This window comes from Orcinus orca, chromosome 5 (assembly GCF_937001465.1).
Source record: "Orcinus orca chromosome 5, mOrcOrc1.1, whole genome shotgun sequence".
Classification (NCBI taxonomy): Eukaryota; Metazoa; Chordata; class Mammalia; order Artiodactyla; family Delphinidae; genus Orcinus; species Orcinus orca.
Window position 1 is genome coordinate 5910312 of NC_064563.1, and position 21978 is coordinate 5932289.

General features: G+C 42.7%; 1 pseudogene; it reads left to right on the forward strand.

The window, feature by feature from the left end:
- The first annotated feature begins 20740 nt into the window (after positions 1-20740).
- LOC105748104 (putative Polycomb group protein ASXL3) lies at positions 20741-21875 on the forward strand (annotated as a pseudogene).
- The last annotated feature ends 103 nt before the right edge of the window (positions 21876-21978 follow it).

Genomic DNA, 21978 nt, shown 5'->3' on the forward strand with positions numbered 1-21978 from the left:
GTCTCCTTCCTGACTGCTGGAGAGCTTGACGTCGGGCCACACCAGGCTCCACACCAGTTGCAGAGGCAAGAGCCCGCACAGCTGTGCCACCTGTTCCCACGACTGCACCGTGACTAACTCCCGTGATCCATCCCTTTTCTCCAGCTCGCCTGTGGTTCTACTGCTCCGGTTGAATCCTGATAGATATTCTGCCCTTGGGCAGTTGACATTCTAGACAGACAATAAATAGCTTTAATACATAAGCAAATTGTGAAGTATGTTTCAGAGGGAAAGGTGTGATGGAAAGAAAATTAGAGAACGAGTTGGGGGGTCCTAGGGTACCCTTGGGGGTCGATGTGGGGAGACAGGTGCTATGGGAAACAGGGCAGTCGTGATGGGCCTTACTGAGAAGGTAAGATCTGAGGACCAGCCAGACGAAAACGCCAAGGTCAGAGGGACCACAGGACACACTGCCAGAGGCAGGAGGTTGCCCGGAGCATCCCTGGAGCTTCCAGGAAGTCAGTGTGACTGCAAGGAAGGGGCAGAGGGGTATCAGGCGCTGGGGGGGTCTGGTGTGTGCAGCAGGGGTTGGCGAACATGGACCTGTGGGCCACGTCCAACCGCCTGCTTGCTTTTGTGCATCAAGTCTTACTGGCACGCAGCTATGCTTGTCCATTTCCACGTCATCCGTGGATGCTTTCTGGCTACCGCTGCAGAGCTGAAAAGTTGTGACAGAGACTATATGGCCTGAACAGGCGGAAATATTCACTCCAAAAGTTTGCTGATCCCTGATCTAGAGGCGCAGAGGTTTTGCCTTTTACTCTGAATGAAACAGCCATCTCAGGGCTTTGGGTGGAGGAGAGCCATACTCGGACTAACCTTATACAAGAATTATTCCTGCTGCTGTGTTGAGAGCAGATTGCAGGGTGCAAGGGTAGAAGCGGGGAGACCCTTCGGGAAGCTATGGCAACCATCCAAGCAGGGGATGATGGTGGCTTGGACCAGAGCAGGAGCAGGAGGGAGCAGAGCTGGTTGCATTCGGGTTATTTTTTGAAGGTTGAGCCAAGCTGACAGTCTGGATTTGGGGTGTGAGAAAAATGAGTCCACATATACATGGTTACAACGCATCTTAAGTGCTGGTATAAAGGATTCCTTAGAGGTACCTCAGGGACCACAGGATGGGAACGGTGCCAGTCTCCCTGTCCAGCTGCAGCAGTCCTGTTTGTCTGTTTTATGTATTGGACTTTCTACTAGAACAAAGATTGTTTACAATCTTGGCTACACGTTAGAATCACCCGGGCCCTTTTATAAGGTCTGATGCCTGGGTCGCCCCGACCCCCAAATTCTTACTTAATTAGTTTGGGTTTTGACCTGAGAACACCAGGATTCATAAAAGATCCCCTGATGATCCTTTTATCAACCGAAGTTGAGAACCACTGCTCTGATATTTTCTTTGAACAAACTTTCTATGTTTTTCTTTTTTTTTTGCATTTAGAAATTGTTTTCAATTTTTATTGGAGTATAGTTGAAATGAACTTATTTACAAAACAGAAACTTGCAGATCTTGAAATCAAATCTGTGCCTTTTGAATGATTGAAAAGGGTTGGTTTGAGATCTAGAAGGATGTGGTGGAATTCATCTTTTTTTCCTTTTATCTTCCTGCACTCTTTGAAGCAATTTCTTCTCCCCTTTGTTCTTAGCCTTGGTAGTAGTAACGCCTGTCCCCTCACCATTAAGGGGAACTTCCTGGATCTCTTCTCTCCTTTCCCTGGTGCAGTCAGATGGCAGCTGAGCCCAACCGGTTGGACACACGGATGATTGCAGGTGCAGGTGACGTTACAGCAATGGCCAACATGCTGCCGTCGTCCTGAATAGGATTTCCCAACATGCATTGGTTGCCGCGTCCTGCTCCCAGCTTTCTGGTCCTCAGCGCCCTGATTCTTTCTGTCCATCCCCAAGCCTGGTGCCCCTGCTTCCTCTTGGTCCTGTCAGTCTCCTTTGCCCTGCCCTGTATCATGGCAATAAATTCCCTATTGCTTAAGTTAACTTTAGCTGGTAACCAGGAACACTCCTGATACACAATGCCTGGGTGGCATCCTTCACTCTATTTGTATCATGACATTATTCCAGTCTATTCATTGTGATTTCTTGGAGAATCACAAGAAAAGAGCAAACAACAGGAATAACAATCTATGGAACTATACTTATTCGATAAGGAACAGACAGATATGAGTTGGGGCCAGATCCTTTGGAGATTATAACAATCATTTGTAAAACGAGCATAGCTATCAATAATAACAACAATTTCTTAACCATTTACTTCTTGAAATACGAAAATTGGATTTAATATTTCGACAGATGCCAAGTCTTTGTTTGAAATGCAATATAGGTAAAATCTTCAAACTGGTGAATTAACAAGACCTCAATCTTGGGCCATGTGTCTGTTACCCAAAGGAAGAAGGATTTGTGTCAGTTTGTGTCCTGTAGGAAGCAGACCAAGATGGAATTAGGAGTGCAAGAGATTTAGTGTAGGAAATGCTTGTGATAGATAAAGAGGAGCCGTCATAGAAGCAGCTAGAGGGGAACCTCAGACCAGGCTGCAAGTCTGGCACCTGTGAACGGAGAGTGGCGAGGAAGGAGGATCCTAGGAAAAGCTCAGGTTGCAATGCAGCTCTGAGAAAGTCTGGATCAGGCTGATGGAGAGCTCCAGAGCAAAGGTGGCCAGTTAGAGGAGTCCCGCATTGGCCCTAGTAGACTGCGGAGCTCAGGCATTAGCTGGGAGCAGCCTGGGCAGAGTGGTCTCGATATGAATGTTGGGGCGGATCTCAAAGATGCAGCAGCTGTAGGTGGTCAGCTGTGTTCCTTGCCCCAAGTTCTTTCCTGAAAGATTTGAGCAGTGCCCTTCCATAGAGGTCACAGAGGGCCACAGGAGGCAAGGGAAGAGGAGCTTTTCTTTCTTTCTTTCCTTTTCTTTCTTTCCTTCCTTCCTTTCTTCTTTCTCCCTTCCTTCTTTCCTTCCTTCCTTCCTTTCTTTCTTTCTCTTTTTCTTTCTTTCTCCCTTCCTTCCTTCCTTTCTCTTTCTTTCTTTCTCCCTTCCTTCCTTTCTATCTTTTTCTTTCTTTCTTTCATTTTCTTTCTTTCTTCCTTCCTTCCTTCCTTCCTTCTTTCCTTCCTTCCTTCCTTCCTCCCTCTCCCTCTCTTTCTCTCCCTTCCTTCCTTCCTTCCTTCCTTTTACCCTCGGCAGTGAAAAACGCAGAGTCCTAACCATTGGGCCACCAGGGAATCCCCAAAGGAGGAAAATCTTATCTTTCAAAATTCAGGGTCAAATTCTCCCACCTGCCCTGATCTTCATTCAAGACTACGTAGGGCGTGAGAACTGCATATGTGACGGGAGGGGTTATAACTATGAGTTTTCTCTTTGCTTTAGCAAGAAGTCTTTCAAACCCTTGTTTGAGGAAGATGAGTCATTTTGAAAAATTGGTGCAATTCCTTCCCTGTAGGGAGGGGTCAGAGGTGGGCTGCTGAAGAGGAGAGGCATTATTCTTCTAAGAATGGGACCCCTGGGAAAGGGTATAGATCCCATCTCTTCTTTCCTGCTCAAGGTATGTTCTTTCTGTTTCCTCCTCTCTCCTGCGCCATCTACTGCTCCTTCTTTACCAAATCATTTCTATCCCTATAAGCGTGCTCTTAAAAATTTCCCTTTGTCCCGAATTCTTCTTCAGTCACCCTCCTATTATTCTGCATCTATTCAAGACCAAGCACACCAGCTTTCTCTTGTTCTTTTACACCCATTCATTCTTCACTTTATCTGGCTCCAGTCTTACTGTCCCTTAGAAATGGCACTTGTCAAGGGCACCAGAGACTTCCACGGAGCAAACTTAATGACCATTTCTTTGTTCTTGCCTATGTGACCGCTAGCACCTAACACGGCTGAGACCCCTTCTTTTTGAAACACATACCTTTCTTGGTTTCCCATCTCTTGGTATTTTCCCTGTCTCTCTGGCTACTCCCCCTCGGTGTCCTTATTTGACTCTCCCTCCTCAACCAATTCTAAACTTTGGACTTTGTCTGCTTTAGGTCTGAGCTGAATACTCTTTTTTGTTTCTTTCTCCCTCTCTCTCCAGTGTTTCCTGGTCAGGGTGCTTTGACCATTTTGGGTGGGAAATTCTTTGCTGTGTGGTATGTTCTTGGCATTGAAGGCCTTTTAATGGCCCTGGTCTCCAGGCACCTAAATCCATTTAGACTTTGAGTTTTTCATCAGTTCCCCAGAAGCAGACCCTGAAAAGAGGAATCTGTGCAAGGGGGTTATTAGGAAAGAGCTCCCAGAAGAATCGGAAAGAGTATGAGGGGAAACAAGGCAGAGAAGGAGGGACATTGAGACAGAGGGATATTTCAGGCCAAGTTCCAGCCTCAGACAGATCCCCAGAGAAGCTCTGGGTGTAAATTACACCTCAAGGTTGTCCTGGCTTTGAAGCAGGAGATAGATGGGCTCCAGGTTAGACATTTACAGCTGGTCTTCTGTTTACATTTCACGGGGCAGGAAAAAGTGGGCTTCAGGCCGAACACTTACAACTAGCCTCCTGTTTGCATTTCCTGAGACAGGAGATAGGTGGGCTTCAGGTTAGGCACTTAAAATCAGCCTCCTGTTTGCGCTCCGAAATGGAAGCAATGACAGAGACAGGGTAAATAGCCAAGCTTTGTCTCTTGCGGATGTATTAAGATAACTGTCATAGCAAGAACAAAGAGGGACAAAACCTTGTTTGAATGAAGTATCAAGGGATCTCCACTCTCCTCTGCCCCTTGGGGCAAGGGAGACATTATGCATGCACAGAAAGGCTCCTTGAGGGTCAAAAGTCAGGGGACAGTGCCAGGCCATAATGAATCTTGCTTCTCCCAGACGCCTTAACGGCAGGATCCGGGTGTGAGGTGGAGAGGTGCCTGCGCACCTATGGGGAGGGTCCTGACACTAATTAGCCAGGAGGGACAAAGCAAGATGATTGGCCAGAAGGGAAACAAAAACCCGGAAGACTGCCCCCTTATGAAGGACTTAAACTTCCCAAAGGCACGACTCTCTCTCTGAGTTTGCCCGTGTGTCTTTCCGCATGTACTTTGCTTTTCCAATAAACTTTTTACTTTTCTCTTTACCTTCTGCTTCCTTGCCTGAATTCATTCCTGACAAGGCAGGCAAGGACTGGGGACCCAGGCCCTAGCCTCTGGCCCCTGTGGTCTAGCGGCTACGACTCGCGGCCCGGGAACTGAGATCTTGCTTCCAGCTACTGCTCGCTGCTGCTTGCTGTTGCGTGCGTCCGAAATCAGCTTGAGACAGGGAACTGGGTTTTCATATCCCTCCTTACATAAGTCATTGCCTAAGGACTGCTCTGTGTGTGTGTGTGTTGGGGACCAGGGTGTTTGGTGTGAGCGGGTCAGATATAAACTCCGAAGCACTTTCAACTCTCCGTGTTTGCAGCAATGCAGGTTAGCAGCTCAAAAGAAATCACTGAAGAAAGTTGCAGGTAGGAGCCCTTAGCAGCAAACAACTCAGAGCTGGGGGGTGGATGCTCAGAGCTGGTAAGGACGATTCCGGGGGACCCGGGAGGAGCACAAGACAGAATGCGTTACCGTTTTCTGTAATGGGCGTGTGGATGGAACAGGGTGGGTAGAGGCTGAGTGTACAAAGGAGGAGAGGGGAGAGTGCATCCCACTCATGACACTGGTTCCTTGAAGGTCTGTTTTCTGGAAAGTTCTCAGGTGAGTGGCTATGAGAAGACAACTATGAGAGTTACAATGTGAGTTCCTAAGAGCTGTGTTGGCAGAAGCCTGCATCTAGCCTCCTGGTCCAGGAATCACTCTCAGGGATCAGCTAACCATTGTTTGCACTCAGAGGCCAGGCCTCCAGATGCCCTTCACTGCACTTGGCTGGTCTCCTCCCATTTCCCCCCAGGCCTCTCACAAACATGACCCCTTGTGGAGGGAAGTGCAGGTCTTCTACCCACTGTGAGCAATGAATAGGAGTGTCGGTTTTGCTATGTCTTTCAGATTGAGGTATTTTGTTTGTTTATTTATTTTAAAGATTTTTTTTTTGATGTGGACCATTTTTAAAGTCATTATTGAATTTGTGACAATCCTGCTCCGGTTTTACGTTTTTGGTTTTATGGTCACAAGGCGTGTGGGATCTCAGCTCCCCGACCATGGATTGAACCCGCACCCCCTGCCTTGGAAGGCGAAGTCTTAACTACTGGACCACCAGGGAAGTCCCCAGATTGAGGTTTTATAATTAAAAAACGACTAACTGGATAACTTAAAAATGGAAAGAGGAAACTTTTCTGTTAAAAGTTAAGAAACTGTTTAGTAAACCATTATACTTGTAAGTCGTACAAGAGTACATGTAAGTACACCACAAGCTGGGAAGAGAGGAAGCTGGATGCTTCATTATGTGGATATATTTTGAAAAGCAGACAGAGGAGACTATTCACCTTCGACTCTAACACCCGAAGGCATCTGATTGTAACGTTTTGATTTACTTCTTTAGGATATTTTTCCATCTATATTTTTTCATATAATGCTTTTCCCTTCGAACGTCATAATAGAAGCCTTTGCATAGGCTATAGGATCCTCTTGGAAAACAGTATTTGAAATTGCTGCATAACGTGCCTGTTGAGCTTTACTCAACATTTTTGCAACTGTTGGATAGTGAAGGTTTTCATGCTTTTGTTTTATAAATACCACTGCAATGAACAATATCACAGAGGTCTTTGTGTGTGTGTGTGTGTGTGTGTGTGTGTGTGTGTGTGTGTGTGTTGTGGACCACTTTCCAAAATACCTTAGGGCTTGTTGTGGTTTTACAGTAATGAAAATAAAAACAAAAATAAACTAATGGGAGCTAATTAAACTTAAAAGCTTTTGCGCGGCAAAGGAAACCATAAACAAGATGAAAAGACCACCCTCGGAATGGGAGAAAATATTTGCAAACGAATCAACGGGCAAAGGATTAATCTCCAAAATATACAAGCAGCTCATGGAGCTCAATATCAAAAAAACAAACTACCCAATCAGAAAATGGGTGGAAGACCTAAACAGACATTTCTCCAAAGAAGACATACAGATGGCCAAGAGGCACATGGAAAGATGCTCAACATCACTAATTATTAGAGAAATGCAGATCAAAACTACAATGAGGTATCACTTCACACCAGTCAGAATGGCCATCAACAAAAAATCTACAAACAATAAATGCTGGAGAGGGTGTGGAGAAAAGGGAACCCTCTTGCACTGTTGGTGGGAATGTGAATTGATACAGCCACTATGGAGAACAGTATGGAGGTTCCTTAAAAAACTAAAAATGGAACTACCATATAACCCAGCAATCCTACTACTGGGCATATACCCCAAGAAAACCACAATTCAAAAAGACACATGCACCCCAATGTTCATTGTGGGATGAAAAATGTCTCATTTTGGGGGGTAGTTTTCAATGTAACAGTAGATAAGTAATCTAAAGCTCTTGATATATTCAAGGTGCCTGTTCAAAAGGTTATACAAATTTGTTCACTCATCAGAAAATAGATAAGAATGGCTGTTTTAGTGTAATCTTGAGGAGGTTTTCTTTTTTTAAAATTTATTTTATTATTTTTAATCGAAGTACAGTAGATTTACAATGTTGTGTTAGTTTCAGGTGTACAGCAAAGTGATTCAGTTATACATACATATATACCGATTTTTTTCAGATTCTTTTCCCTTATAGATTATTACAATGTATTAAGTGTAGTTCCCTGTGCTATACAGTAGGTCCTTGTTGGTTATCTATTTTATATATGATATTGTTTATATGTGGAATCTAAAAAAATGAACTTATGTACAAAACAGAAATAGACCCTCAGACATAGAAAACAAACTTACGGTTACCAAAGGGGAAAGCCAGGGAGGGGAGGGATGAATTAGGAGTTTGGGTTTAATATATACATACTGCTATATTTGAAACAGGTTTTCTTGAACAGGTCCAAGGACTATTCATTTGTAACCTTAAGATGATGATTATTATTATTTTTTACGGTACGCGGGCCTCTCACTGTTGTGGCCTCTCCCGTTGCGGAGTACAGGCTCAGCGGCCATGGCTCACGGGCCCAGCCGCTCCGCGGCATGTGGGATCTTCCTGGGCCGGGGCACGAACCCGCGTTCCCTGCATCGGCAGGCGGACTCTCAACCACTGCGCCACCAGGGAAGCCCCTCAACTGTACTTTAATAATAAAAAAAAGAAGGTGGCAGAGAGCGTCGTACTAAAATGATCAAGGAACGGTGGGGAGTGAAGAGTAAGCCCGTAGGTACTGCAGCAAGGGGATTAGAGAGTGGTGTATTAGGGTGGTGCACCTCTCAGTGGGAGTCAGAAGTCTTTCGGAAGAGGCAATCAGGTCCAGAAGTGGTAAAAAAAAACAGGAAGGGCCTCTCCACTTCAGGCCCCATGATATGCAGGATTTAGGAGGAAAATAGTCCTCACTTGAGAGAGTTGTGTGGAAAGAGTCATAGCGGGACAGCCAGGCTTTGTCAGAACAAGAAAGTGAAGGAACTCCTAAAAACATAGGATCTGAGGATTTGGCTGGTAACAGACTGTGAGTTCCAGGGGATACAATGGAAGAGTCTGAGTGATGGAAAAGGAGTAGGCTACTGGGTGTGAATACAAGATGCGCTAAACCATGCAGGGGTGAGAGCCCTGGGACCCAGAGATAAGGAAACTGGGGCTAAGAGAGGTTAAATGACTTAGCTAAGTCACTTAGTTGATATGAAACATCATTTATCTCTATTCTCAAGAATAGGAACTAGCATGAAATCTCCTAGGAGGCACTTAGCAAATGTTTGTTGAATGACTAAATCTACTTATCTCTATGAACAAGTACAGTCATCCAAAGGATTCAGGGAAGAAGAAAACCCTTTATATCAGTTAATTCAACATTTCAGTAAAAATGGGGGTCTTTGAGCCTCAATCACTGTCTCCCTGCCCACAGCTTCTGCCTGGGCAATTCATTTTGCTTGAATTGTATGAGGTTATCAGAGGGCTAGTAGTGTCATCAGCTCACTGAACACAGAAAAATGGAACTGTGGAAATAAGTAATTTCTAAATGCATGGGTGAGTTAATTTCTAAGACAGGATGGATACGAATATGTTCGCTGCCTTTAAAATCACATTTGAATGCCCTAGACATGAGAATACAGGTACATTTTTGGAACTTCTGGTTATATTATGTAGTTCATGAATCATCTTAGTCAACTTTTCTGGAAAACAAAGAAGAAGGTGGTTTTGCTCCTCAACCTTTTGATAGTTACGTGTTAACTGACAACAGCCTCACTAATCTGGTTACAGTGATCTCAGCAGTTTTCCAAAGTCTTGGAGTCGGGGAAGTATTTGTAAGCTTTTCCTTGTTACGTAAGTCATACACATAAAAAAAAAATCATTGTCATATCAAAATAGAATCATCCCTTAAACAAAACCCAAAATCTCCATTTTTCTCTACACTCTTTTGATAAATTAAAAATGGGGGGAGGGGTTCTTATATTAAAACATCGATGAAGCCTTGAACAAAATTTAATGTTCGTAGGTTTTCAAAGAGTCTCATATATGAGAATATGTACGGTGCAACCAACTACCTTCTGATTTCTCTGTTTTCAAAAGCTCATCCACTGCTTTTCCTCATTATTTTGAGTTTGCAGAGCACTTTAACTGCTTTGTAGCGCTTCTGTGAGTGAAATTGGAGAGCAGTGCTGTCTGTTCAATCACGGAAACCTAAAGTGTGCTGTGCTATTGTCACACCAAGAGCACATGCTTAGCTGCCAGTCGGACATGATGGGGTATATATGAAACGGAGCGGGACCCTATGGCCCTCCTCTCCATGTCCTCAGCCTGCCTTTTGTCTGTGGAAAACTTTAGCTAAAGAATAAGTTTACTCAGAGAAGTGAGAAAATGCAGAAACAAAGGACAACAGTCGAACAAGACAAAAAAACAATACTTTAGTCATTAAGCAAAGTCAAGGACCTCTAGCTCCTCTTCAAGGGCTATAGATAATATTCTGAGCCCTATCCTGTGAGCTGTCTTGTAGATTCTGAAAACCCCATCAGGTGGAAGAATTTTATTACATGATGACCAGACTGTAGCCATGACGTAAGCTGCCACATTTCTGAAAATTTACCTCAATGAATTGGAAACAAACCGACTCTGGAACTGAAGATTAAATGTATTTAAAACAATCAAGAGGACCCTGATCAGACCACCACATGACCAATTGCGAGATGCCTGTCAGAGCTGCTTGTGCTGTTTCTGCATGTAGCCCGCTCCCTCCATCTATGGAAGCTGTTGCCCACTGATTGTCAGTTGGGGGGGGGGCGTTGGCCTTTGGACAGGAGTCCACCCTCCCCCCTGGTTGCTGGCCTCCAAAATAAAGCAAACTTTCCTTTCCACCAGCCTTGCCTCTTTATTGGCTTTTGAGTGGTGAGCAGCCAGACCCTTACTTTCGGTAACGTATGCATGGAGTAGCAGGAAGTATAGCATGGAAGGAAAAACACTACTGAATAGAAGAACAACTTATGATACTTATTAGCATTAACACTTTAATTTAAAACTCCTGGAAAACAATGAAATAATCTGTCCCCTGAACTTACTCTTACACAAGGTGTTGATCAGGGGACTTCCGGAGGGGTCTTTTGTTCGTATGGATTTTTCTGGTTTTAAGTACATAAATGAAATCCTCTAAGTTTGACTTCCTACACTATATGATTTTCATTTGAAATGTACAAGTTCAAAGGTCATGAGATCTTATGATGTTATATGTAGAGTCCACGAAAGCATTGTTAGTTGACTTACTCTTAGTATTTTACAATATATTTTATATAAATGTATTCATTTTCAAATATAAACATTTTAATCTAAATATATTGTAAATGCACCAATGCCACATCTTCACTCTAGTTCAGGAAGATGGTAGGCCCACGGGTTTGTATTTGCTCACTCGAACAAGCCACCTCTAGCTCTTCTTGGAAAGAGGCAAACATAAACAAACACATGAGCAAAGAAATAAATGCTAGTTTAAAACAAAATTGGCATTTGACCATGTTCTGACATCACAACAAAACTGGCGTTATTTTCCTCAGGGTTTCTTTTTATGTGTATCAGTGACTCATGAAAATTACAAGAGACTCCTCAGAATGGCCATCATCAAAAAGTCTACAAATAACAAATGCTGGAGAGGGTGTGGAGAAAAGGGAACCCTCTTACACTGTTGGTGGGAATGCAAATTGGTGCAGCCACTGTGGAAAACAGTACAGAACTTCCTCGAAAAAACTAAAAATAGAATTACTGTATGATCCAGCAATCCTACTCCTGGGCATATATCCAGACAAAACTATAATTCAAAAAGATATATGCACACCAATGTTCACTGCAGTACTATTCACAATAGCCAAGACATGGAAAGAACCTAAATGCCCATCAACAGAGGAAAGGATAAAGAAGATATGGTACATATATAAATGGAATATTACTCAGCCATAAAAAAGAACCAAATAATGCCATTTGCAGCAACATGGATGGACCTAGAGATTATCATACTGAGTAAAGTAAGTCAGAGAAAGACAAATACCTTATGATATCACTTACATGTGGAATGTAAGATACAACACAAATGAATCTATTTATGAAGCAGAAACAGAATCACAGACCTAGAGAACAGACTGGTGGTTGCCAAGGTGGTGGGGGGTGGGGGAATGATGGAGTGGGAGTTTGGGATTAGCAGATGCAAACTATTATGTATAGGATGGATAAACAACAAGGTCTTACTGTATAGCACAGAGAACTATATTCAATATCCTGTGATAAACCATAATGGAAAATAATATTTTAAAAAAGAATGTATATATATGTATAATGGTATCACTTTGCTGTACAGCAGAAATTAACACAACATTGTGAAGCAACTATACTCCAATAAAAAATTACGAGACTCTCAAATTTATAAAAATTAGGAAAAATGTGATTCTTCCTTGCTCTCAAGTCCCCTCAAATTCGATTTTAGAAATAAGTTTACTTGGCTATGTTTATTTCTGATATCATAGAAGAGTTGATTTCATAATGTATAACACCTGCCTTTGGAAGAAACACTGATCCTTTTTAAGCTATGAGAGGAGAGAATTTTTTCCAGGCAGTCCCCTCTGAATATGTCTTTAACCCCTCCATCCCATAAAAAGTTCACTGCCACTGTCATTCACTAGTGCAGGACTCATTCTGCGTCTTCCTTCAGCGTTGGCTTAGAGCATGTCCCTGCTTCCCTCCTGTGGCCCAAACACCTGCACACCTGCATCCACACCTTCCCACCTGCATCCACACCTGCACACCCACATCCTTCCCCTCTGGTGTCCGGCTCGGGCTTAGCAGCTACCTCAGTTCTTTGTGTAGCCCTTCCCGAGATGTCCACTGCTCAGCACTGATGCCTGGTGCTGGACCTGGCGCCTGGCACCTGACCTCCCTCCTGGTGGGCCTGCTGTGCCCCGGTCCTCACTCATCCAGGTGTGGGAAACAGACATCTGCAGAAGCTGTTCCTCCATTCATGATAATTTAGGAAACAGAGCCAAAAGTTGCCAGGCATTGCCACGTCTCATGAGTGCCTTTCACATAATCATACACTTTAAGATGATATTTAAAGAGACAAATCCTGTGTTTAAAAAATTAGCTAACAGAATAGTGCTTTCTTTTTTATTTTTAAATTTTTATTTTATTTTTATTTATACAGCCGGTTCTTATTAGTTATCTATTTTATACATATTAGTGTATATATGTCAATCCCAATCTCCCAGTTCTCACAGCAATACCACCACTGCCACCACCCTGCTTACCCCCTTGGTGTCCATACGTTTGTTCTCTACATCTGTGTCTCTATTTCTGCCTTGCAAACTGGTTCATCTGTACCATTTTTCTAGATTCCACATATATGCGTTAATATACAATATTTGTTTTTCTCTTTCTGACTTACTTCACTCTGTATGACAGTCTCTAAGTCCATCCACGTCTCTACCAGTGACCCAATTGCCTTCCTTTTTATGGCTGAGTTATATTCCATTGTATATATGTACCACATCTACTTTATCCATTCATCTGTAGATGGGCATTTAGGTTGCTTCCATGACCTGGCTATTGTAAATAGTGCTGCAATGACCATTGGGGTGCATGTGTCTTTTTGAATTATGGTTTTCTCTGGGTATATGTGCAGTACTTGGATTGCTGGGTCATATGGTAACTCTATTTTTAGTTTTTTAAGGAACCTCCATACTGTTCTCCATAGTGGCTGTATCAATTTACATTCACACCAACAGTGCAAGAGGGATCCCCTTTCTCCACACCCTCTTCAGCATTTGTTGTTTGTAGATTTTCTGATGATGCCCATTCTAACTGGTGTGAGGTGATACCTCATTGTAGTTTTGATTTGAATTTCTCTAATAAATACTGATGTGGAGCAACTTTTCATGTGCCTCTTGGCCATCTGTATGTCTTCTTTGGAGAAATGTCTGCTTAGGTCTTCTGCCCATTTTTTTGATTGTGTTTGTTTTTTTATTATTGAGTTACATGGGCTGTTTATATATCTTGGAGATTAATCCTTTGTTGATTCTTTTGCAAATATTTTCTCCCATTCTGAGGGTTCTTTTCATCTTGTTTATAGTTTCCTTTGCTGTGCAAAAGATTTAAGTTTCATTAGGTCCCGTTTGTTTATTTTTGTTTTTATTTCCATTACTCTAGGAGGTGGGTCAAAAAAGATCTTGCTGTGATTTATGTCAAAGAGTGTTCTTCCTATGTTTTCCACTAAGAGTTTCATAGTGTCTGGTCTTAACATTTAGGTCTTTAATCCATTTTGAGTTTATTTTTGTGTATGGTGTTAGGAAGTGTTCTAATTTCATTCTTTCACATGTAGCTGTCCAGTCTTCCCAGCACCACTTATTGAAGAGACTGTCTTTTCTCCATTGTATATCCTTGACTCATTTGTCAAAGATTAGTTGACCATATGTATGTGGGTTTATCTCTGGGCTTTCTATCCTGTTCCATTGATCTATATTTCTGGTTTTGTGCAAGTACCATAACTGTCGTGATTACTGTAGCTTTGTAGTATAGTCTGAAGTTAGGGAGTCTGATTCCTCCAGCTCCGTTTTATTCCCTTAGAATTGCTTTGGCTATTTGGGGTCTTTTGTGTCTCCCTACAAATTTTAAGATTTTTTGTTCTAGTTCTGTAAAAAATGCCGTTGGTAATTTGATAGGGATTACAGTGAATCTGTAGATTGCTTTGGGTAGTATAGTCATTTTCAAAATATTGATTCTTCCAATCCAAGAACATGATATATCTCTCCATCTGTTTGTGCCATCTTTAATTTCTTTCATTGGTGTCTTATAGTTTTCTGAGTACAGGTCTTTTACCTCCTTAGGTAAGTTTATTCCTAGGTATTTTATTTTATTTTTTGCAATGGTGAATGGGATTGTTTCCTTAATTTCTATTTCTGATCTTTTGTTGTTAGTGTATGGGAATGCAAAAGATTTCTGTGCATTAATTTTGTATCCTACAACTTTACCAGATTCATTGATTAGCTCTAGTAGTTTTCTGGTGGCATATTTAAGATTATCTATGTATAGTGTCAAGTTGTCTACAAACAGTGACAATTTTCCTTCTTTTTGGATTCCTTTTATTTCTTTTTCTTCTCTGATTGCCGTGGCTAGCACTTCCAAAACTATGTTGAATAATAGTGACAAGAGTGGACATTCTTGTTTTGTTCCTGATCTTAGAGGAAATGCTTTCAGTTTTTCACCATTGAGAATGATGTTTGCTGTGGGTTTGTCATGTATGGCCCTTATTATGTAGAGGTAGGTTCCCTCTATGCCCACTCTCTGAAGAGCTTTTATCATAAATTGGTGTTGAATTTTATCAAAGGCTTTTTCTGCATCTATTGAGATGATCATATGGTTTTTATTCTTTAATTTGTTAATATGGTGTATCACATTGACTGATTTGTGTACATTGAAGAATCCTTGCATCCCTGGAATAAATCCCACTTGATCATGGTGTATGATCCTTTTAATGTGCCATTGGATTCTGTTTCCTAGTATTTTGTTGAGGATTTTTGCATCTATATTCATCAGTGATTTTGGTCTGTATTTTTTTTTTTTGTAGTATCTTTGTCTGGTTTTGGTATCAGGGTGATGGTGGCCTCGTGGAATGAGTTTGGGATTGTTCCTTCCTCTGCAATTTTTTGGGAAGAGTTTAAGAAGGATGGGTATTAGCTTTTCTCTAAATGAGTGAATGAGGGTAAGGAGCAATGGAAGGCCAGACCCAGCAGCTGATTTGAAATACTAAGGCGTGATATGGCCATCAGACCCTATGATACAGATCATTCTGTCTTCTCTTAAAAATATCCACTTTAGTCTGTGCAAGGTTGGCCCACGCACAGCCCTAGTGTGGGAAAGCAAACTTGCCTGGGTCTCAGTGATGCTCCTTCCCTCCAGCTGGCTAGAGGAATGCTAAGCCAATGCTTTTCTCCGCAAAACCAATATGTTTATATTTGGTTTGTCATTTATCAACCTCTGAGTAACTTGTTCCAGGTAGAGTGATGGAGTTGAGAGAGGGGTTGTTTTGAGGGAGGTTGGCAGGCTGCCCAGGCAGGTTGTCTCCTGAGTGTCATTGTCCCAGCAGGGCTGCCCTGTCCTAAGTCTGGGTCTTTGCCTTGCACAACATTGATATTTCACTCAGTGTGGAAAGGATTGTATAATCAAACCCACAAGACTGACAAATATGAACCAAGATCCCAAATTATTCATTTACAATGAAAAATATAACTGGGGAGCAGGTGAGAAATTCGTATTAGCTGGGGAGTGTCTTCTGACTGCTTTAGGGAAACGTGTAGGAAAGAAGTGTTTAAATCCCAAGATGGATGCAGGATCCAGATGAAGAGAAAGTGATGAGCATCACTGAGCCACGAGACAGATGCTCTACTGCCCTGGTTCCCAAGCTGCCATGCAGGCTGTATACTCGTGCTCAGAGGCCCTGGATGGCCCTTTCTCCAGACAAGGCAAAATAAAACTGTCAGGTCTCCATCGTCCGCATTAGAATGATAATCCAGGACACCTTGATTGGACTTCCATATTTGCAAATCCCTGCAGCCCTAAATTGGTTTGCATTAATTGCTACATTTAGCTAATCTCATCCATGATGTATTAACTCAGTAATTTCATTCTTATAAAATGGTGACATTATTTATAGGTTTTGGGGTGGGGGTCTGGGCTTTGCTTCTCACGTTGATAACAGTTTTTGGGTGCTTGGTCCACACTCCCTATAAGTACTAATTGATAATTATCCTTAAGCAGTGCCTTTCAGAACACTAGTCTCCATGCATTACTGTGTCATAAAATCAGATGAGAGGGTTCTGATCAGTGGCTTAAAGTGAAATAAAATAAGAAATATTAGAATTTATGGTACATGGTTAGGTAAATATTGTTTTATATGTATTTTGTGTACTAGGTTGTGATGTAAAACGTTTTTCTGCCTCTAGGTTGTGGTTAAAAAAACTTATAAACCCCTCCCTAGAACTCAGAGCATCATCCTCTGCCTTAGAGAGCAAGATGCTCTTTGTATAGGAAGGTGTTAGAAAATTTATGTACAGAAAACCTTTGCTCAGAAGAGCTCTGTTATTGAGGGGACAGTCTACACTCTGTGACAGAGACCTGCAGAAACGTCCCATGTTGACGGTGTGTGATAGGACATAAAAAAGAGGTGCAAGGCATGTCAAGCCAAGTGTGAATGAGAAATCAGCTGACAGGAAAGGGTTTTGGACGCTGGCTGGTCACTGCTTTTCTGTAGCTCAAGTTTCTCCTTTTGCCCTGGGGCTTGGAGTTCCTGACGGTCAGAACAGAGCTGCACTGAATTTATCGAGTTCTGCATGAGACAGGTGATACCTGCTAGATTCAGCCAGTCAAAACGAATAACGAGATTTTCATATGAAATTGAATTTTCTTAGGAAATTGTTTTCATAAGCACAAAAATGCAGCATATATTTGTGCACTCAAGATAAGTGTTTGGCAAACTCTTTGAGGTGCAAATACATCTTATTTTTTCCTCTGGAGCGCAGTTTATTACATAGCGCTAATGTGTCCATGGACAGGTTCTACTGAGTATTGCAAATGTCAGACTGCATTATCCATCCAACCATCCATCCATCCATCCATCCATCTCTTCATCCACCTCCATCCATCCATTTGTCTTTCCATGTGTGTCATCTGTCCATCCATCCATTTGTCCATCCATACACGTGTGTGTCCATCAATCCATCCATTTATCTGTCCATGCATGTGTCCATCCATTCATCCATCCACCTTCATCCATCCATTTGTCTGTCCATACGTGTGTCCATCAGTCCATCCATCCATCTATTTTTCCATACGTATGTGTGTCCATCCGTTTGTCTGTCCATATGTGTGTCCATTTGTCCATCCATCCACTCCTTCCTTGTTGAGTACCTATATACTCTGTGCAAGCAGTTTGCCCTCTTATTGTGTATTTTCAACATGAGAAAGTCTTAGGTTGGCTGGGAATTTGAAAGTTATTTGATGTAGTTCTTATCAGATGAATGCATCTTCTCTATAGCTGTCCTGGCAGGTGGTAATTGAGGTTTTTGCAATCACAGGAATACACCCCTCTGACTGAGAAAGTTCTTTCTTGTGTTTCTTTTTCACTAGCTCCCCTCAGAAGCCTCTTGTCTGACTCCCATACAGATAAGGATTCTGAAGAGCTGCTCTCCACCTACTCGCCCCTTCCAATTCCCGAGCCAGTTCCTCAGCTGGCTAGTTTCTGAGCTAATTTTATTCCAGCCTGATGACATATTAAGATTTGCATCCCCATCAGAGGATGGGATCAAGACCGTGGCTAATGTCAGGCAGGTCTAAGGTGTGTCCCTATCCCAGGCTACACCTTTCATGTTCCCACTCTGCTGCCCAGCTCTTGTGCCTCTGCTTCTCTCTGGTTTTCCCTTGGGATTGACACCCCAGTCTAAATCTCACCTTGACTGGGGCCCTGACAACCTTCCGGTCCTTTCCCATCTGTCTTTCCCCAGCTATTGGATGGATGGATTCAACCTGAATGGTCCTCCCCATGATGCTGTGATGCCGCTATCTGCTACTGCAGGTGGAACCTTGGGCACTGGTACCATCTGAGACTGAGTCTAAGCTAGCCATGGTCCCCTGAGCATTCTAATCTAGATCCTTGGTTTATTTCTTTGAGTCCAGTCCCAACGCCAGCGGAGTCCAACTCTGGTACCCTCTTCTGGATTTCTCTGCCTAGTCTTATCATGGAAGTTCCAGCCTGCCTCTCCATGAGTCTCTCCAAGGTATGCATATTGGTTCTAATTCTCCATATTGGTTCTAATTCCAGCCCAAGGGGCCACGTCTAAGAGAGCTCTTCCTATATTTGAAGATGTTTACTGTTTCAGTTTCCTCTTGCCACCTAACAAACTGCCTCAGCTCAGCACAATAACAGTAACTTTCTTCTGCTAATGATCTTGCAGTCTGGCGAAACTAAGCAGGCAAAAACTCATTTTTGCTCCGTGTGGTGTCAGCCAGGGTAGCTCAGTGAAGTAAGGATCTACATCCAAGTGGCTCACTTACGTGGGCTGGCAGGGAATGCAGTCAGGGTGGCTGACTGGGTGCCTCAGTTCTGCTGCGTGTGGGCCTGTCCTTGTAGCTGCTTGACAGTCCGTCTAACAGGGTGGCTGGGTTCTAAATGGGAGGAAATGGAAGCGGCCAGTCTTCTTAAAGACTGGGCCTGGGAACTTCCCTGGTGGTCCAGTGGTAAAGAATCCGACCTGCAACGCAGGGAACCCGGGTTCCATCCCTGGCCAGGGAACTAAGATCCCACGTGCGGCGGGGCAACTAAGCCCACGCACCACCGCTACTGAGCTCACGCGCCTCAGCTACAGCCCACGTGCTGCAAACCATAGAGCCCACGTGCCCTGGAACCGGCGCGCCACAACTAGAGAGAAGCCCTGACGCCACAATGAAGAGCCCGCACGCCGCAACAAAAGATCCCACATGCCTCAACGAAGATCCCGCATGCCACAACTAAAACCCGACACAGCCAAAAATTAATAATAAAATAAATCTTAAAAAAAAAAAAGAAGACGGGGCCTGGAACTGGCACTGTTTCACTCTCCCTGCATTCTCTTGGTCAAAGTTGTCATAGAGTCAGCCCCAGATTCAAGGGGGGGGGGGGGGGGAAATATAGCTCCCCTTCTTCTTCTTCTTTTTTTTTTTTTTAGAGGAAAATACTAATTTTTTTTTTTTTTTTTTTTTTTTTTGCGGTACGCGGGCCTCTCACTGTTGTGGCCTCTCCCGTTGCGGAGCACAGGCTCCGGACGCACAGGCTCAGCGGCCATGGCTCATGGGCCCAGCTGCTCCGCGGCATGTGGGATCTTCCCGGACCGGGGCACGAACCCGTGTCCCCTGCATCGGCAGGCGGACTCTCAACCACTGTGCCACCAGGGAAGCCCTAATACATTTTATTAATACATTTTACATGACTTGTAAACTTCCACTGAAAACAATTTTTGTATACCATAAATAGACAAAATTTGAAAGGAGGTATTTAAAGTGTATAAATATTTCAAAGGATTAATATCTAGAATATATAAAGGAGATTTGAATAAATGAAATAAAGTAAAGGAACCAATAGAAAGTAATGCTTAGAAGGTGTGACTGTAAACTTGGAGAAGAATAAACCCAATAGCGAATAAAGTATATGAAAAGATATGCAACCTTGTAATAAGGGAATTCAAATTAAAAGGAGATAACATTTCAGAACTGTCAGATGTCATATATTTTGATGGTGATGTAATTTTGCATGTTGGCCAACATATGGAGAAAAAAGGATCAGATGTAATTTTAGTGAGAAGGAGATTTGCAAAACACTTAATCATTATGTAGTACACCTGAAACTAATATAGTATATGTCAATAACAACTCAATGAAAAAGAACGTTTGTGAGATACTTTACAGTCAGATTTTGCAATGTCTCATTTGAAGACCATTTCAAAATGCTCTATAACCCTAAATTCTATTCCTAAGAATGTGCCCCAGAGAAATTCCTGTGTGTGATAAAGCTTTTACAAAAAGACACACTGGTAGCTCTGTTTCTTGATGGAGGGACTTGACAAAGATCTTGCAGCCACTTGTAACCCACCTCGGTTCCCAGAGGTGCATCTTGTCCTGTTGCCTTGCTTCACCCCTCCTCCCAACCCTTCAGGCTTTTCTCAGCTGAAAAGCCATTGTCCCTTTCCCACTACTTTATATGGCATCAATCCAAGTCTTATCAAGGTGCCAGCAGCATTTGCTTGAACAGCTATAATCACAGTCATGCCAGGAGTTGCGATGGGTGTAGTGAGGCTGAGATGACTAAGACACGGACCCTGTCCTTAAGGGAACCATAGATTAGAAAAATACTGTTTTTTCCCCTCCTCTGATCTAGTTTTAATCTCTCCTCCACCAAGTATCCTACCAAGAACATAATGCAATATTTTAATATAAGCATATTATGGGATATAGAACAAGATTTTCACCTCCTTTCTATAAAAGCTTACATCGTTCTTGATACAACCCAAGGCCATGTTAACTTCCTTAAAGGTTACATTTCATTGTTAATTGACACTGAACTTATTATTGATTATGCCTCTAAGTCTTCTTTTCCTAATGTCCTCTTGGTATGGCATGGCACTTGTATCTCATGCTCAGCTGAATTTTCGACTCAATTCAGCTACTTCGAAGCTGTCTTTGTAAAGTTTCACCTTGTTAGAACTAAACTACTGCTTTAGCCTATAAGATAATTTAGATCATCATCTCTTGTCTAACATAGTAATGTTCAGTCAACCCAAAGTTGATGTTTGTGCTCTTAGGTGGTCAGACAAATAATTGACAAAAATGTTAAATAGACTGAATGTAGAGCCCTGTGACCTGCCACTGGAGATCTTTCTCGGGTGACACAGGAATCACCACTCAGCTCTCCAACTGTTGTGCCCCAGTTGGAAAAAATTCCTTTGGCCCAATAGCGTGTCATGAAAATAACACTTTCAAGGGTTAACTCTATCACTCATCTCTTTAAAAAGTTTATACGAATATCCAGTCAACACCAACAGGGTTATCTCCCTTGAAATGTTATCTATACGGGTTTCCAAGTAGACCACAGGGCTGTATACTGTCTTGGAATGTCCTCAGGAGGCTGCGTCATTGAGCAGGTAACACAGTAAACATCTCAGAGTCCTTTCTTTCAAATGGAAGAGGGGAAGGCAGAGATAAAAGGAACTCTTCAAACTTCACCTTCTTTCCTTGTGGCTTGTGGTCTCCTCCTCCTCTGCCCCCTCCAAAGCCTCCCTGGCCTCTGCCACCAAATCCACCTGGGCCACCTGTGCCACCACCTCGCCCTCTGCAGCCTTAGGCTTGGCTCAGTCCAAAGTAACTTTGTTTCCATCAATTTCACCATCTTCCATGGCCTCCTTGACAGCGTTGGCATCTTCCTCGCTGTTGAGTTCTACAAAACCAAAGCCCTTGGAGGATCCAGTCTCCCGGTCAGTGACTATCCTTGCACGAATACTCCTTTAATGTCTCTTCTGTAGTATCCTCAGACAGACCTTTGACAAACAGAGTTTGGGATGGTTGGCTTCTTGCATTAGGTGATCCCCTGGGTCCTTGCAACTCCAGCCTGATTGCTCTGCCCTCAATTTCCCTTTTATTAAATGAATTTAAAGCTTCTTTAGCATCTTCAAATGAAGCAACTTCTACGGTAGTTCCCAGATCTTGCAACCCAATAGCCCTGTCGGGGAAGGAAAAAATGATCAGGAAAATATAACATTTTCTCAGTGAAAATGTATTGTGTCCCAATCAGCCCTACTCCTTTCTCACACTCTTACCGACTTAAAAATATCATTTCGTATTTTGGTGATTTCTTTTCT